This window comes from Xenopus tropicalis, chromosome 4, assembly GCF_000004195.4.
Source record: "Xenopus tropicalis strain Nigerian chromosome 4, UCB_Xtro_10.0, whole genome shotgun sequence".
Taxonomy (NCBI): Eukaryota; Metazoa; Chordata; class Amphibia; order Anura; family Pipidae; genus Xenopus; species Xenopus tropicalis.
In genome coordinates this window covers 126,516,522-126,530,991 of record NC_030680.2, presented here as the reverse complement: position 1 = coordinate 126,530,991, position 14,470 = coordinate 126,516,522, and the positions used below count along the sequence as shown (strand labels likewise).

The 14,470-nt window shown below is 40.5% G+C and overlaps 1 protein-coding gene across 1 annotated transcript in view; it reads right to left on the bottom strand.

Moving 5' to 3' along the window:
• camkv (CaM kinase-like vesicle-associated) overlaps positions 1 to 12,863 on the bottom strand; it is a 51,945-nt gene extending 39,082 nt beyond the window's left edge. Inside the window, 1 exon segment of the mRNA NM_001126509.1 lies at positions 12,735 to 12,863. The gene's annotated coding sequence lies outside the window, so the exon portion shown is untranslated.
• Positions 12,864 to 14,470: the final 1,607 nt, after the last annotated feature.

The following is a 14,470-nucleotide window of genomic DNA, read 5'->3' as shown; positions in this document are numbered from 1 at the left end:
TGGGCTGGGATGAAATTTAGTTTTTAGAAAGTGGTTTGTTTCTATATAGGCACCTGAAAAGCCGCCCCTCTAAAGCTGCCGCCCCAGGCATGGGCATTCAGGGGCAAGTAATCATGGCCCTTGTTACTGCTCTTGCGCTTGCTCCCTGGTTCAAAGTAAATAGCCCTTATAGTCTGCATGCTGCCATGTTAAATGTTTTACAAAAACAGAGTGTTGTAGAGGTAAACCACTGAATTACACAAGTGCAGAGATACGAGTATGTGCTCCTTTTGTTTGTGCCAATGCTCCCACCCAGACTGTTCAGATAAATGACAAGCATGTGTGCTTACTGACGCAAGGAAGCCTAGAATCACTACTAGTTAGGACATAGTAGTAGTTTAGTAGTTCAAGGGTTATGTCAATAGGCACTACTGACTTGTGTTAATTGGATGCCAATGCCATTATTAACAGAGCATCCTGGAATTGATGCCATTGATGGCAAATGATTTACCAAAGGAATGGTAACTTGTATCCATACTGTCACAGTTAGTATAGCAGGAGGTTCCCATTCAATCAGCAGGGATTTGGAGAATAGCAAGGAAGGAGCAGTGTCATATGGTTTTGCTGTTCTTTCAAGCAGCCCAAGAGAGCACCACCATAGGGCATCTGATACTGGAAACACAGCTTCTCATTTATTAAATGCAAAACTTCTTGCCAACCATGTTTTTCATTTTGCAGCTTGTAGATGGTGCAAGGCTAATTGCTGATTGGCTGCTACTGACAATGAGCCCTGCAGACAGCATAGAGCTTAACAACACAGGGGTCATTCTTAATCGTGGGGAGCGCAAGTGCAAGAACACTAAGGGGGCAAAAGCGCACCTCTTAGTGCTCATTCTAGGAACACTAGGGCACCCCTTCACGCCACACTCTGCATCGACTGCTGGATGAGAGGGGCAGCTAGTCCTGTCCTTAGTTCCTGCCTCAGGGCCAGTGGCATAGCTATCTATACAGCAAACCCCCCATTGCGCAGGGTCTGCTGTACCATAGTCCCCCTCCCCAGCCTCTCTCTACCTTTAAAATAGTGGGGCCGGTAAAGGGGGTGAAGGAGGAGGTACAACCAAGTTATGCTGCTGCTTAGGACAGCTCTATCTTTAGTCAGCTCTCTGACAGGCAAGACTCCAACTCTCACAATACCTTGCTTGCTTGTTCTGTGACTAACAGACCAATAAAGAAGGCAACTCATATAAGTGTGCAAGGCACTGTGGGAACTGGAGACTTGAGCTAATTTTTAAACACTGGGCAAATTTGCACCTGGGCAGTATTTCATAGCAACCAATCAGTGATTAGCTTTTCTTCACCAGCTGCAAGTAGAACAATCAAAGCAAACAACTGATTGGTTGCCGTGGGTAACTGCCCGGGTGCAAATTTGCTCAGCTAGGAAAGCTAACTCTACTACTGCTACAGTGTTCAGTGGAGAATGTTGTCAGGAAAAGCAATGAAAAGAATATCAAAAGACAGTTACAAATAACCTTAAAATCATTTGCAATGTTTTAATTAATGTATGCTAGAAAATTGCTTTTTTATTATGCATATATGCAATAGCTTGGTTTTATGGGTTAGATAGACATACACTTTATATATGTATCAGTGCAGAATCTCTGCTCAGTTCCTTAATTAAATGATACATGAATTCAAAATGGTCCTTATGGGTGTTGTGTAATTCTGATGTACATTAATTATACATTAAGTATATTGGTTGTACACACATGCATGGAGATAGGATTACAATCCATGTTTAACTCCATATTTTGCATTTAGTTTGTGCAGATACCTTGCATTACATTACATTACATTAACATTTATTTATAAAGCGCCAACATATTCCGCAGCGCTGTACAATAAGTGGGTTACATACATTGGACATACAGAGTAACATATAAAGCAATTAATAACCGATACAAGAGGTGAAGAGGGCCCTGCCCAAAAGAGCTTACAATCTACAAGCTACAAGATTGCATGGAAAACATCTTCATCTGGGAGATGTATTCTAGTGCCTTATGAACTAACAAACTCATCAAGGTATTCCTTTGAACCAGAAGAAACCAGAGATCAAGGTGAATTCTCCTCAGGTGTTCATAGGGATTTATCACAGTTCAGAAGATGGAACTGCCATAACTAATAGATCTGAATCATTCTACCCACAGCCAGAATGCCTGATGTTTCCCATGGCACTATAATGCATTCTAGGACCCATCAGCCTTCTCTATGCATTTGCTGCTATCTTCCTTCTTTTGTTGCCTATAATGCAGCCCTTTCAGCAGCATCTGGCACACATGGTATCAGCTATCTTGGGTCCTTACACAACCTAATGATCCTGTCCTCAGAAGGATGCAGAGATAAGTGGCCTCCACATAATGCTGCATTCTCCTATTATGCTATGCCAGTTGATTTTGTGCAGAAAGTACATTAAAATGCTGTGCAGTTCAAAAAAGTAAAGCTAAGAAGCCCTCACCATGATAATAAATAAGTTAATTATATAATGCAAATAAAAAAAAACTACACAGCAGTAAACAATTACTTTCTACCAGAAACCCTTCAGAGGCATCACCATGTTGCAGATCACAAAGCTTTTCATTAACCTTTATCCAACTGTACATTATAGCACTTTACACATTCTTCCCCAGTACAGCATGTAATGGATCAGCACACATGGTCGGACTGGGCTGACGCTACACCAGCAGAATGGGAGAGTGGGCTTCAGCACTTATGGGCCGTGCCTCCCCAGGCCTGCTCCCCTGCCTAAGCTGCTCCATCAAAGTTAAGGGGGAGGAAAGAGTATGCAGTACGCAGCGCATGTTTGGGTGGGAGGGTGGACATAGGAAGGAGCGCCCTAGTGGCTGCAAGGAGGGCCCTTGAAGTTGCAGCCCCAGGGATGCCCCATTCCGATGCTGCCAGCACAGTTTCTGCCCTCTGCACCCTGTAAAAAGGATCAGGACAGTTTCTACTCACATTACCTATGTCATAGTTCTAGACAGCTTCTCTCCAAGAACCATTATTGATTTTTTTAGTTCAAAGTCTATTTACTATACTATTCAGGATTTGGTGTACATGCAAGGGTGGTAAAGAACTGTATTCCCATGCCGGGTGATGTTGTGATGGCAGATTCTATTAACACCTTTAAGAGTGAGTTATTTGATTTCGTGAACAAACATTATATCCAACGCAATTGTGATCTTAGTTAGTTTAGTATAGACACTGGTATACATTGTTTATATATGTGAGTGTATAGGTCTGTCTAAATATGTGTATATATGTGCACTGGGGTGCATTTGGAGGGACTGAACTTGATGGACTTGTCTTTTGTCAACACAAATTAACTATGTAACTATAAGATTTATAAGTGTATCAGTAATTTTATAAATTAAGAAAAATGGAACATCTGGTGCGATAGTGGCCTGTTGGATCTGTAATTCTCTGAAATAGGCAGAGCAGGAACATGGTCTGGGTGGGATTGGGGTGCATCTGTGGGTGGAACAAGCACTGCTTGGGCAGGGAGTGGCGAATACATACCTGGTTAATTATACAACATAACATTCACAAACAAAAAAGGTATGCTTACATGTGATGTTTCAGGAATGTAATAAACAGCAGTAACGGGAACACTATTATGTGGTTCATTTCCTATTGTGTATGTGTGGATAGATAGATAGACAGACAGACAGACAGACAGATAGATAGATAGATAGATAGATAGATGATAGATAGATAGATAGATAGATAGATAGATAGATAGATAGATAGATGATAGATAGATGATAGATAGATGATAGATAGATAGATGATAGAAAGATAGATAGATAATAGATAGATAGATATTGACACTCACCAAGCACTATTGATCAACATTCAATATATACATCTGCCATGTAGAAAGCACTTATGGCCTTACTTAGGGGAGTTTTTATTTATTCTGAGAATGATCCCTGGAGGATCTAAACGTATTGATGTTTTTCTATCTGGGACATCTCTCTCTCTCTCTCTCTCTCTCTCTCTCTCTATATATATATATATATATATAATAAGTATATTAGATAAAACTAAAGCTGCAAAATGATACATAACATTCCCTCATATATTTTCCAGTGAGAAGTTAAAGTGACAAAACACAGAGCACAGACTTCTATGTGGTTATTGATTTTCAAATACTTGTGTTGCCTGAAGATTTATGAGAAATGATATTATTTAAGTGTTTTTATATGATTTAGTTAACCATATTCTTCCATAATCACTTTTACTTGTTTAAGGAAACGTAATGATTAAAACAAACCCCAAGAGCGCATTAATGATAACATTTGCATAGTAATATTCACCCAGTTTTTGCACATTATGAAGTAATGAATGTTTGCAAAATAGAAACAAACTGTGGCTGAATATGCTCTCTTGGGTTAAGGTGAACTACTTTATAATGATTATTTATTTATTTATTTTTATCTGTTGGGTGATAGGAACATGCTAATTTAAACATAGCTAGCGACTCTTCAACCTGAAGATTCTTTTTATAACTTGTTAGACCTAACCAAATGGATCTGTAAAGACACAAAAATATATAATTTAATATAGCCAAGCTATTTTATTTTGACTAGTTTAAATAACCAGCTTCAAGTGCACCAACTTTAGGCCTCAAGGATTAGTTCAGGTGGCCACCTATCCAGTTCTGTATGAGACAGTCCATTTTTTTAACCAGAAGACAGACAAACAAAGTTAAATTCTTTCATGCCATAGGGGTTTACAGGTCTTCATTGATCTTCAATGGCCTCTCTATTAAAAATCAGGAATTAAACATATCTCTACTTAGCAAATCAGTCCTCTATTAGGTGTAAATATTATACAAACCTTTTATGGAGCCAAGCCAAAGCTGGACAATCTATTGGATAGTATTTATAACTGTAACCAGCAAATTACATTTGGCCAGCTGTGTGACGTACATTTCTTCTGAAATGTGCCATTTATCAAGCCTAATTTTAATTTTACCGTAAAATTAGATTTTGGAACCTAAATCCTAAGAGACAGCTGAAGTCAAAGAGCAGTAGATCGCTAGAACTAAACAATAGATGTTCACAAATAATTTTTAAATATAGGTAATGTCATCTTTAGACACAACAATTATGAGTTTCAGAAGACCAATGATTCTCCTATCTCCTTGTTGACTGATGTGGAACCAGCCTTGCAGATTGTTCATAGGTCAACGTCTCTGAGATCTTCTACTTAAGCCTTGTGCAAAAATGCCATGGGAAAGAGTGTTTCTTAACCTAGACACCCAAATTAACTTTAGTTATCAGTTTTGTGACCTAAAAACTATGGTGATGTGCCTTATTTTCATTATGATTTCCTACTAAATGAAGTGGTTTCATTTTGTAAAATAACTTATGGAAACCTACTATAAACATCATGGGGTCCCAACCTATAGGTTAACAATCTGATCCAGGATTTGTGAAGGAGTTGCTGTAATGTATTCGCCTGATTTTAGTGTGATTCTCTTCCAGTGGTTTGATATGTGCATATGATGTTGGAATTTAGTATATTTTTTATCAATTAGCATTCTCCTAAACCAGTGGTGCCCAACCTTTTTTACCTGTGAGCAACATTTAAATTTAAAAAAAGTTGAGGAGCAACACAAGCATAAAAATGTTCCTGGGGTGCTATGATTGGCTATTTGGTAGCTCAATGTGAACTGGAAGCCTACAGGAGGCTCTTTCTTGGCACTACACATGGTCTTATGCTTCTAAAACTTGCCTCTAAGTCAGAAATTCAAAAATAAGCACCTGTTTTAAGGCCACTGGGAGCAACATCAAAGGGGTTTGGGAGCAACATATTGCTAACGAGCCACTGGTAGGGGATCACTGTCCTAAACAATAAGTACTTTTTTGCAGTGTATATTTTGCTCCTGTGGCAAAATCCAAGAACTATATTTTTGCTACAAAATCCCCAAACACAATTCTGCATTTGGTGCATCCCTACTAAACAGAGCAAGTACTAATGACGCCATATATCAAAGTTCTGGGAGCTGTAACTCCAAACTGTATTGATAAACAAAAGTAAGCCTTTTGTTTTAAAATCCCCTAAAATTAATCTAAACAGCCCCTAGAATAGCAAAACATTCTCCCTGCATGCAGATTTATATTGTAGCTGAACTGCAGCTCTTTTACTGATTTCCTTTTCTGGTTTGAAGCTCCACCCCCTTTTGCTTTGTGAATCTGGATGCATGGAATAAGGTATGTTATTCTGGAGGCTGTACCGAGTAATTTTAGAGATTAAAAAAAATAGGTTAACTTATTCTTTAAGACTTTTTGAATAGCTACAATATTGTTTGCTCTTGCCTCAACCTGCCACAAGTTCCCTGAAGAGAATTTCTTCCACTGTACATGAGACTAAAGGAGGAGAATCTCTGTAAGTGTTTATTATGCAAAAAACAGATATTCCCATTGGTCCAGTGACCTGGAAGTATGAAACCTAAAATGGCAAATCATATTTGAAGCCCTAAATGCTAACATCTATTAGTCCTGCTGCAGCTTTCCCAAAGTCTTTGTTCGTTAATGAGTAAGCAGCTAGAATCAGGAACAGTGAAGGCATATGATGCTGACATTAACGAATGTAATAATTGCAATACACTGCTTTGTCTGCACAACAAACTTGACTAGTCAGCCATATATAATTCTTCACAACAAAAATTAATGAAAACACAAATGGCACCGGAGAGGATTCTGGTGTTCTATTTTGGACACAAGCAAGCACATACTATCAGAACTGCTCAGGTCGCAGTGGCAGTTGTAGTTGATAAGCACAATGACGGTTGCTTATCCATATCTAGTGTAGACCACAAACTTGGCTTTCAATTGAGAAACCAGGCTATATGCCCTTCAGCAGTGATAATGATAGGTCTCATTCAAAGACACAGGAGGACATTTCTCAAGAATACGTGCATTGCTAAATGGTTCACCACTGATTCCTGACTCCAACAGTGACTAAATTATGATATACCACAAGGCAATTTTCAGTCTGTTTCCATTCGGAAATGCACATTTTTTTCTGTCTGGAGCTCTGGCCAGTGACGTGTATAACTGAGCTGCAAGCTCAGAGCTAGAGACTTGTTTAACAGTTAGGCACGAGGTGTAACTATAAAGAAAGCAGAGCTTGAGAATAATGGGGAGGACCAGCAGATATAGGGTGCCAAGTGACGCACCAACTAAAAAAAGCAGTTGAATATACAGGTATCGGACCCCTTATCTGGAAACCAATTATCCAGAAAGTTCCGAATTATGGAAAGGCCATCTCCTATAGACTTCATTTTAATAAAATAATTCACATTTTTAAAAATGGTTTCCTTTTTCTCTGTAATAATAAAACAGTACCTTGTACTTGATCCCAACTAAGATATAATAAATTCTTATTGGAGCCAAAACAATCCTAGTTGGTTTAATTACTGTTTAAATAATTTTTTTAGCAAACTTAAGGTAGGAGATCCAAATTACGGAAAGACCCCTTATCCGGGAAACCCCAGGTCCCGAGCATTCTGGATAATGGGTCCTATACCTTTAGTACCTTTAGTACCTGGGGGTTTTAGTTCTCTTTAAAGGAGAAATAATTTCCCTTAACAATGTGGAAGTACATTAAATGGAATTATAGACAGATGGGGAGGGTCATTTTACACATAGAAAAGAACCAGAGGCCACCCCTTTATACTTAACTATCATTAGAAGCAGCATAGGTGGTTCTTCGCGGTGAGGTTGGGGAATGCCCTTCCAAGTGATGTTGTGATGGCAGATTCTGTTAATACCTATAAGAGGGGCCTGGATGAGTTCTTGAACTAGCATAGTATCCAAGGCTATTGTGATACTAATATCTACAGTTAGTTAGTATAGGTACTTATCTATCTATATACGTATGTGCAGGTGTATAGATAGGTCTATATAGGCATTTGTATATATGTGCACTAATGATCATTTGGGAGGGTTGAACTTTATGGACTTTTTTCTTTTATCAACCCAAATTAACTATGTAACTATGTCATTCACGGACCGAAGGTAAAGTGGCATGACCTTATGACAAACCGGTACCCTAATTCTCTGCCTCCCGACATAGACCTGTTCTCAAGGTGTGGGCCTGGGTTTCCTAAGATATTCTATTTGATACCAAAGTTTGCACAGGGGTGGCTGTCAGAAAGCTGACTCCTATTATACTGGGGTACTTTCAGGCAATGACTGGATTAAGGTGCCAAGGTATGGTTACATAATTTTAGGTGGGTTTTACTAAATATTTATAAGTAACAATTCCCTTCCATTGCATACTCACAGGCTGATATTTATTACTTTCCAATTTACTGTATTTTTGTGTGGTGTGGTGTACATAAAAAATCACTCAGAGGTTGACCTGTTGGTTTGCACTTACAGATCGAGAGCAAGCCAATGGCAGCTGTAGTTTTGTTGCACACAAGCAACAATGATTAAAGTTCCCTTATAGCAAGGAATATTTGAATGGCCTATGCTTATCTGTATAGAGCAGGGATTACTGGACTGAACCCCCAACACCCATAATTAGCTGACAAAAACGGCAACTGGTTTACATTTCATCTATACACAGATGAACCATCATTAAAAGGGCAACTTTATAAGATAACCCTGGATCACTATCACATTAATCCTAGACTACATTATCCCAAGTTAACTTGTACCCTTTATATAAAGAGTCAACCATGTTCTCAAGCAGAGCACAATCTGGAGAAAATACAGTGACATAATGATGAAAACTGGTACAAACCGTAGGAAGAACCCTGACAGATGGAGCACTAACTTAACCTTATCTTGATACAGTATGCTTCACTCCTCTAGGAATCGTAACCATAAGGTGCTTCATTCTTGCACAGAACACAATATTAAAATTTAATTCTAGAGCAGGGGGACCATAGAAAGCATCAAATACAATAAAAGGGGTTCATAATAATACAGGAGGGAATCTGGTACAAGATGGTCATACGCAACCATCCACTAATAACAGGATGAGGAATAGGCAACAACTCCCTGAAGGAGGGGCCTATAGGCAAAGCTAGTGCAGCTATGGCACCAGTGGAAACAATTTATTTACAACCCTCTACCATAGTCATGGGGCATCTTTACCAACACAGAGAAACAAAAGCCCTATACAGTAAGTGAGAAGATTACAGTGGTAATTAATAGCTGTGATAACGTACAGTGGTAGCTAGTCATTCTTATAATAATCCACCACTTGGCCCAAGGTTAGCTCAGTGTGCACTTGGCTGCAATAGATGCTCTGTGCTTAATGTGAGTAATGATCAAACAGAGGTGTCATAGGGCTTTTGTGCTATCCATCTAATTAACTCTATAACTATAATAACATTTGCCATCATATTAAGTTGGATTCTGTACAGTATCTGTTTCAGACTACCAGTCAAACAACAGTATATAACATGGCTAAATGCGATATAACACAGTTTTAGGTGCATTTTGTCAAAGCATTGAGACATCCCATGTTTGCTTGTTTGACCTGTATGTCTTATATACTCAATAAATGTGGCAACTTAAATATCCTAAATGTGTTTAAAAATATTATTACGCAGCGATGCTTCTAATCCAGTCAAGTAACAAATCCTCCATTACAGATTCAGCCAAATACAAAATCATTTCAGTGTAAGCACACATTGGCAAAATACACACTTTACATTTGTTTAGCACTGTAGTTCAACCACTGCTGTTTTCCTAAATGATGTTATAGACAAGCATCCAAGGGATAAATATTGTAGTTGCATGTAGCAGCATGTTCATTTATCTGAATTACAGGTGTGGAATCTGTTATCCAGAATGCTTGGCACTTCGGGTTTCCTAGATAAATTATCCTCCCATAATGTGGAATATATTCAGATAATAGATCCCATACCTGTATTTTCTACAGGCTGTAAACAGTAACACAATTCCATGCATTTTTAACCTTATGGCAAACACTTTCTGAGTGCAGGAGCAAAGGCACAGTCTCTGAATATATGTTCTATTTGTTGCATAGCAGAGAATCGCAACTCACATAACTTTTTTTCAGCCGTTGAAGAGATACACTCTGTGCACTTGGGGAAATTATTCTCCTTCTATTATCCTTCTCCTTTTTACCGTTTGCTTTAAAGTCAATATAAATTTTGTTAAAGTTTTCTATAACCCTCCAATCCCAACACCAGGAATTATGGAGAATGAGTGGCAGCTTCTTAGATGAGAAATGTAGCACAATCACAATCTTATACAACGCCGAGCAATTTTTTGATACATAACAACCCATCCAAGCATACTTAGTAGTGGTTCAAAATAACCTTAAACCCTGCAGCCCAATCCTCTGACATACCCAGTGATCTGCTAGTACTTACAGAAACCTTATTACTAAGGGAGCTTGTTGGGAAAACTTTTATGATATAAACTGTGGCCCTCTGAGCCGTTTTTGTTATAACCTGGAAGAGGCAATAGGCGTGCAATAATAGACCATGCACGCAGATCAATATCATGGCTTGCAGGCAAATCTTTCAGCACAAAAGCAGAGATATATATTCTAGAATGTCACTGCATGCAGAATAATTTGATGTATCAAACCATTATGTACCACTATATTATGTATGGAGCCCTGCTAATGCTGATGGACTACAGGTTGGCAGGGGGTGCTGGGACACTATGAGGGCCACATATTGGGCATACCTGGTGTATTACACACACAAGTACTTTGTTCTGCAGTAGAGAACAGTGGCACCCAGATCAGTGCAACATATGGAAACCAGATATTATATAATGCAGAGCAATCACAATGAAACAGAAGAACATACACACATTATAAATAAATGATTATAGAGTGAGCATGTAAATAAGAGAGCTAACATAGATAACAGATAAGACTAATAAATTGCCTGAAGATACATTACATAGCATGCCGGGCTATGTTTTACACACCAAACAACATAATTATTTAATAATTATATAATAATTATATATATAATATGATTGAGATATACCAGACAATTAGCAAACACCGAGGGAAATTTTACGAAACAGAGCAATTTTGAAACTCCCAGGGTGATACAAAGGCACACAGAGCAATGCAGAGCGCAGAGCAGCCTTGTCTCATGCAGAGTTAACTAATAGCATGCAGAGCCGCTTTCTGTGTCACAGAGCAACTGTATATTTGCCAGAGAGACTGTACATCATGCTGGGAGAGGCAATGCGGCTCAGTTACGGCACTAAAGGGATTGAAGTCAGGTTAGAGAGGCTGCACACATGCTGGCGGCAGGTGGGACCTATCGGAGCCAAAGCTCAGCTAGAAAGCATTTGGCTGCTTGTAAATATTCTTGATTAAACAAAATAAGCTGGAAAAAATGGCATCACACATTCAAAGGAACTTTGCCCTACGATATTCAGAGACTGAATTGAATTAATACTAGGGGCAACTATTAGGAATGGAGCAAAGGGGGTTTGTGGCTTCCAGACAGCCGCTAGGGGCAATTAGATTGCCAGAAGCAGTGGAGAAAATAAGTGGCTACTTAGCCAGGAAAGGGAGAGCGGAGGTCTCCCCCAGGAGAGAAGACCTAATTCCTTCACAAATCTGTCTGAAACACTTTGCTGGTAGGTGACAAAAATCTGTGCCAAAATAGCATCTCTAGTTAGGAGGGGAGACAAAAATACCCTTCTGCACAGGGAGCATTAACCCTTACAGGGTCAGTTAGAAATCTAACATATATCTATATGTAGTACTACTACATACAACCACTGTCATTGCCAACATAACATAACATGACTGAGGATCCTTATGGGCACAATATACAGGAAAATGAAGAGTTGGGGATACTTATGAGCATGGTACTGAGGAAAAGTGATGAGTTGAGGATCATTATGGGAATGGTACTGGGGGAGTGATGAGCTGGGATCATTATGGGAATGGTTTGGGTGAGTGATGAGCTGGGATCATTATGGGACTGGTACTGGGGAGTGATGAGCTGGGATCATTATGGCACTAAGGAAAGTGATGAGCATGGTACTGAAGAAAGTGATGAGCTGGGATCATTATGGGCATGGTACTGATGTGGGAGAGGACTTGTGTATTATTATCAGCACATTACTATGGGGGGTGATGATTTGGGGATCATTATGGGCATGGTACTGATGTGGGAGAGGACTTGTGTATTATTATCGGCACATTACTATGGGGCAGGGGTTCAGCCAAGGTTCCCTACCCCTGCTATGGGGGGTGGTGATTTGGGGATCATTATGGGCATGGTACTGATGTGGGAGAAGACTTGTGTATTATTATGGGCACATTACTATGGGGGTGATGATTTGGGGATCATTATGGGCATGGTACTGATGTGGGAGAGGACTTGTGTATTATTATGGGCACATTACTAAGGGGGGGGTGATAATTTGGGGATCATTATGGACATGCTGCAGAGAGGAGATATGCTACACTATGGACATGCTACATACAGGGGTGATGATCTCAGTATCATTATGGCATGGTACTGGGGGTTAATAGTTAATCATCAACAGAGTTGCAGGTAAAGGTGCCATCAGATTCGACTCATCAGAGCTTTCATGGATAAATGAAGCCTCTCCTGATGTTGTTCTACTGCAACTACAACACCCACCACAGCCGCTACTGCCAGATTCAGTTAAAAAGCAGCGGAGGCCACAAGTTGCCCATTTCCAAAGCAGCTCCCTTACCTTTAGTATGTAGTGGCTCCTCCTGGAAGAATGTAAAGCGTCTGTATTGAGTACGAATGCTGAGTTCCACAGCAGCAGCCCGGGCTTTCTTTCCTTTCCACTCGCAGGCAGATGAGTCGGATCGCAGAGAGATCAGGGCGATGCTGCGTTCTCCATGTGGTCTCCTCCACTTAAACCCCTTGTGAAACTTACAGCTTGGAACTGACACACAGACACGCCCACTCAGGGCGGAGGCGGGGCACCTGATAGCATCACCGGCAAACTTTAAGCACCGCCCTCTAGTGTGCGTCTTACGGTGATGGAGATTGTGGGTACCAAATCCCTACAGCTGCTCTACATAGCGCTTATTCCGTGTTGTTCCCTAGCCCTGCCCTGGGTAACTGACTAGATTTATACTTACAGGAGTCAGGCGTGCTGGATGAGGGGAGGGTAGGCATGGATAGGGGGGCAGGTAGGCATGGTTAGGGGGCAGGTAGGCATGGCTAGGGGGCAGGTAGGCATGGCTAGGGTGGCAAGTATCAGCCAACCCATGCCCGGCCACTAGCCATAAATAAAGGGTTTCTGCTAGCCAGAAAAGTAAGAATTAAGGTATGTGGGCTTATATGCTGACTTGCTTGCCTGTTTGAATCAGAGCTAACCTTTTGTCTTTTTTGTTGCTTTAGGTTTTGCAGCTAAGAGAAGGCTGCATAAGAGATATAAAGCAAGCTCCCAGCTACAACAGGAAAGCAACCAGCGAAGTGCAGGATCCATTCAGGCAGAAAAATAGTCCCACCCTAAAGGTGCCCATACACGTTAAGATTTGCTCTCTTGGCTAGATCGCCAAGCGAGCGATTCTTCACCCAATATCCCCACCTACTGTATGTGTGGTGATATCTGGGAGCGTGTAGGCTAATTCGATCGTTTGGCCCTGGGGCCAAATGATCAAATTATATTGGTGGCAATGGGGCAGTCGATCTGACTAGATTTTCTAACCTGCCCGATCAAGATCTGCCCGATTTCAGGCCAGATATTGGTCGGGCAGGCCCGTCGGTAGTCCCCATACATGGGCCGATTAGCTGCCAAATCGGTCTAAGGGACCGAGATCGGCAGCTAGAATTGGCCCATTTATGGGGACCTTAAAGGTTACTTCTAGGACCCCCTGGTGTCAAGTAAGGAGGCCAAGGTGAAAGCCCAACCATAAAAAGTCCTTAGGGTGAAGACACACAGAGCTACTTGTCACTGCTACTAAACACCAGAAAATACCCTGCCATAGACAATACACAGAATTGCCTCTGCTAAAACACATGTAGAGACAATTATTAGTAAATGATCAGCATTGTCTGTTTCTGTAGCCATGACAAGTAGCTGCTACTAGTAGCTCTGTGTGTCTTTACCCTTATGGCTAACATAATAGGTTGCAGTATTGGTGTCAAATGCAGGAGAGCCAGAGAGGCCATGGCACCCCGAAATAATTGTTTGATCAGAGTGGCTGATTTGCATTGTGTACATTTTTTAATTAAGTTGTTAAAGTAAGTAGTGCCAGGCAAGTTTGTCAAATCCCTATCAAGCTCTCTGGGAAGTTTTCCCTTTATGAAGCAGCAGGAGAGTGTTACATGGAGGCAAGGCAGGGAAGTGGCAGTCGGAGAGTGACAGTCAGGTAGGAGGCAGGTCCGGACTGGCAATCTGTGGATTCTGGCAAATGCCAGAGGGGCTGCTGTAAGATGCCATAGACACTCACTATTTATTGGGCTGGTGGG